This window comes from Electrophorus electricus, chromosome 4 (assembly GCF_041902795.1).
Source record: "Electrophorus electricus isolate QZ-2024a chromosome 4, ASM4190279v1, whole genome shotgun sequence".
In the NCBI taxonomy this organism is placed as follows: domain Eukaryota; kingdom Metazoa; phylum Chordata; class Actinopteri; order Gymnotiformes; family Gymnotidae; genus Electrophorus; species Electrophorus electricus.
The window spans coordinates 36515001-36519369 of record NC_137500.1 but is presented as its reverse complement, the minus strand read 5'-3'; the positions used below and the strand labels follow the sequence as shown (position 1 = coordinate 36519369).

Genomic DNA, 4369 nt, shown 5'->3' with positions numbered 1-4369 from the left:
CTCAGTAATGTGTGAGTCATTGTAGTGATGCATGTGAATATGTAGAGTAGCAGATTTAAATGACTGTATATTCTTATAATATCCTGTGTAGTTGCACCTGCTTACGATAAATGGCCTTATTACTGATAGTTTGAAAATTGAAAGCAGATTTTTATTAGTCAGCTTTTGTCAGCTTTCATTCACAGTAAGAGGCAGAGTGGCAATGACATTCAGCAGTTTTTTGGGCAAGCTCAGAAAAAAAGAAACGTAAGATGTGAGAAAATGTGCACTAGTCTGTGATATAAGTGTAGAAGAGAGTTGAGTATAGAGTACAAGAGTTGAGTCAGTCTTTCCTGACGTAACAGTCATGTCAGATAAGAAATTGTCACTAGAGAGGAGAGATGACTGCAGAGCAGGGGAGAGGATAAGAGACGACTGGAAAGGAGATTCGAATACAGGAGCAGCGGAGAGGAGGAGATGAGAAGATGCATGGAGAGGTGAAGACGAGAGCGGAGCAGATAAAAACATCAATTTCCTAAACCTTGGTCACAATATCTGGACTTGCCATCATCATCGTTTCATCTCATGAGTTAGTGAATTCCCTGCCGCTGGGTAGATTTAGTCATCCCCCCTTCCCGACATTCAGTTCATAACTACGGCCTTGAGCAATTACCAAAGTGCATTTCTCTACATAGTCCAGGATTCCCCCCCTCCCGTGCCCCCCCCCCAAAAAAATTACCGGTTAAAATGAAAAATACAAGCAAAGAAACAATGGAAGAACAATAAAATTGATCTCATCAAATTTCTTGGCTTGCTCTCAGATTCCACAGTTAACCCACGGATCCCAAGAACAATGGAGTGTATTCCTTTTAAGGCTGGCATTGAGGCACACAAACTTTCCCCCAAACGTTGTCCTCCCCACGATGGCTTTCACCTTTTATTCCCTTCCAACAAATACATATCTTGAGATTAAGAGTCCCAGTTCCAGTTTAAACAGAGCCTAACTATAAATGAAAAAAAAAAACCCATGAAGAATAAGTAATAATGACCTAATTAATTGAATCTAGACATGAGAATGGTTATAATCACCGCTTAATACTAAAATTAATTTGATATTAACATAGGGTATAAAAAGGGATACTTATGATACATGTGAATTACCTAACATTCTAAAGATATAATGTAACCTACCTTCCTCTGATCCTGTTATGTGGCAGTGTCAAGGCCTAGCTACTGGGGAACTGGTGCTAAGAAAGGCTTGAGGTTTAAAATGTTCATGGTATCTACCTTGTCATCGGGATGCAATCCTTTTAATCTCCTGTTCCAAGCTTCCGCTTAACCTTCTCTGGCCCAGACCACTTGGACACTGCATGATGAAAAATGGTCAGAAGATTTGGATATGGGATGGGTACAGTCACAGACCAGTTCTCCCAGTACAGGTTGATTTAAGTGAAACCACACATCTTTCTCACTATTTCTCTTTACCTCCTCATTGAGTTGATGCTCTCTCACAGTGACGGACAACGATGGTTGTCTAGGGTGCAGAGAGTGATGAATGAGCTGTTCAACTTTCTCCCCAGAGTTGTTGGAGTCTGACTGTCTACAGGTTTTGTCCTGGTAGTGTCACACATCAATCAGCTGGGCTCCACTGTATGCGTCACCGGGCTGAGTGTGGTTTGGTTTGGAGTGGTGATTCGCTTAATAAATGTGGGGTGGGGTGGTGCAGTACGTTAATGGTGCTTTGACTTCTGTAGTCCCCTATGTATGCTAGTGCATCAGTGGCTCTCCCAAATTTGTATTTTTTTAATTTATAAAACCCCCTCCAAAAACATATAATTGTAAGTGCAAAAATCAGCAAAAAAGACTGTTGAACAATCTGTTCTGCAAAATAACTTCTAGGCAAATTTTTTGTTTACTGGTTTTAATTTAAACTGTCTTTGTGGTGAAAAATGAGTTCATTTAGTGTCTCTGAGTGTGGTGAGGAACAAAATAATCACATTAGTAGTAGATACATTTGTATATTTCAGTATTGTAGATAATACTTACACTGGTTGCGCTGTACTTATAGGAGTGTTTCATCGTTTTTTTTTTTTCCAGTATAAGATTTTCAATGTAATTAACAGTCGAAGATTCCGGTATATTTTATTCTGTTAGTTCCCCTAGTTAATAATTGAGGCTTCATTTGCGAGGTACTTTGTCTGAAAGCGTCATAGGTTTTAACCTGTCACTACTTACACTGTGCTGTTGATCTCATCATTGCTTCTCTTTATCCAGAACACTTAGACGCACTCAAATGTGATCAAACTATGGAAATGTTTTTATAGCTTACAGGGCATTGCTGGATGCACTCATCTGGAATACTATCAGAAAAGTCAATACATATATAAATGTTTTTACTGGCAGTTGTGGCTATTGGATTAAATGTTTATATTGTGACTCGGATGAGGAACGGTAAAAATCAAGCATCCTTTACCAGAGACTCTATATTAAAACTAAATTACAGTGAAAGAATGTGACAGTAACCTTTGACTGACTTAAAAAAACATGTTTGTGAGAGACCATATTATGTTATTAAATATTTAATTGCCTAATTATTGTGCTTTATGAATAGCAAATGAGCGATGCACGATGAGTTTACAGACAGGCTGCTAGATTTCATCCCAAAGAGACACCATTATGGCTCAAACAGACTTTAATGATGGCTCAAAAAGCCTTTGATTTTATTCAATTGCCCAATTAGCACATACCTACTTGGCATAAGCAGCGATGCCTGATGAACTATCAACTGATCAGTCCCTTTTCCCAGTCTGAGCATTCGCATACTGCATGATGCACTGGCATTGTAACGCTCCACATCAGCTGGACATTGTCATAAAGCTGCATCCATCACTGTCATCAGTTACTGCCATATGCATGTTGTCTGGTTTTTTTTTTACAGGTGAACACTGCACCTTTGCCATTTAATGTGGGATAAAACTGACTGCCGGTTGCAACAATTTAGCATAAGAGAAACTGTCCTGGAGTTACCATAAACAGGTCTGCTGAAAATCAATTTATGTACCTCATCAAAGGCAATATTCTTATTACTTTCCAGCACTGACGCACTGTAAAAATCTCCAGGACACAATGTAGCTAGGATGATATTCTCGTCCTGTATTACAAAGCGCACAAGCAGAAGAGTTAATGATGACGTTCTTGAAGCAGGTGAACAAAGCCAGTTTTATAGGAGACATATATAAACAGTGTCATTTCACATACACTACACTGTTGGGGTCTGTATCAAAAAGAGCAGAGCATATTGGAGCAGACGCACGAGAACATTGCAGCAGTAATAAACCTACACGTTATCAAAAGTCTTTAACAGTCAAAGATATCCCTCAGCATGGGAAATAAAAAGTTACCAGTGTTTTGACTACAGTGCAATAAACAATGGCAAATCAAACCTCTCAAAATGCATTTTTTTATCCATGGATATAAAACAATTTATAATTTTGGATTCATTTTGCATACTAAAGACTACAAAACAGGACTCAAGCAATACACACACATATGAATTTCTACACAAAGACCATCATAATGATGCACTGTTCTCTTTCCATTAAAAAGAAGGAAAAATAAGAAAGAGAGAGACATTTTTTTCCTGGCTTTCAACTCAAAATGCATTCAATGTTTTTACATATTAAAATACCATACTTCTTTTTTTCTTATCAAGTACATTGTTCTTTAGTTTTTTACAGTACAATGTGTTAGTCGCGTGTGATTTGCAACTTCCATCAGCCTGTTTTAAGGGAAGGTTTGAGGGTGAAATGATAACATCTCACAACCTGAAGAGAAAAGCACGTGTCCAGACTATGACTGTAGTGGTCTTTTTCTATAAAACAAAACATTTATCAACTCAGGTGTGGAGCACTGTGAACCTGAATCTTGACAAGTACATTTTGAAAATATCACTTTTTATATAGAAGAGTTATGAAATGTTTGATTATTAATAGTGAGTGATGATGTATCTATATAACATTTTGTCCGAGTTTGAAAATTTATCATCATGTAAACCACTTACAGTGTGATCCAGCATTGTTCTAGGGTAGTGTGTATATGTTTCTGTGCATGTGTTGAGTGGGTGTGTACATGGGTGCCAGTGGTATGTGGATCTCTGTGGTATGTGTCTGTGTGCATTGATACATTCCACGTTCCGGCAGAACAGAGACTGAAGGGACATGTATGTGTGTGTGTGTGTGTGTGTGTGTGTGTCTGCATGTATGTCCATGGCTACTTGCTCATGCTAACGCAACTGTCGCAGGCGGACGAAATGTGTCCTACAGCATGCATGGAGCTCGGAGTCTTTTCAGCTAGCCACAGACCTCTCAAACAAACTACACATATCACATTT

The 4369-nt window shown here is 38.5% G+C and overlaps 1 protein-coding gene across 3 annotated transcripts in view; it reads right to left on the bottom strand.

The window, feature by feature from the left end:
- Window positions 1–3179: 3179 nt before the first annotated feature.
- The window catches only part of grb14 (growth factor receptor-bound protein 14), a 34711-nt gene continuing 33521 nt past the window's right edge, over window positions 3180–4369 (bottom strand). For all 3 annotated transcript variants that reach the window (XM_081713572.1, XM_035523540.2, XM_081713573.1), the window contains one exon: window positions 3180–4369. This exon is cut by the window's right edge and continues 1014 nt beyond it. The gene's annotated coding sequence lies outside the window, so the exon portion shown is untranslated.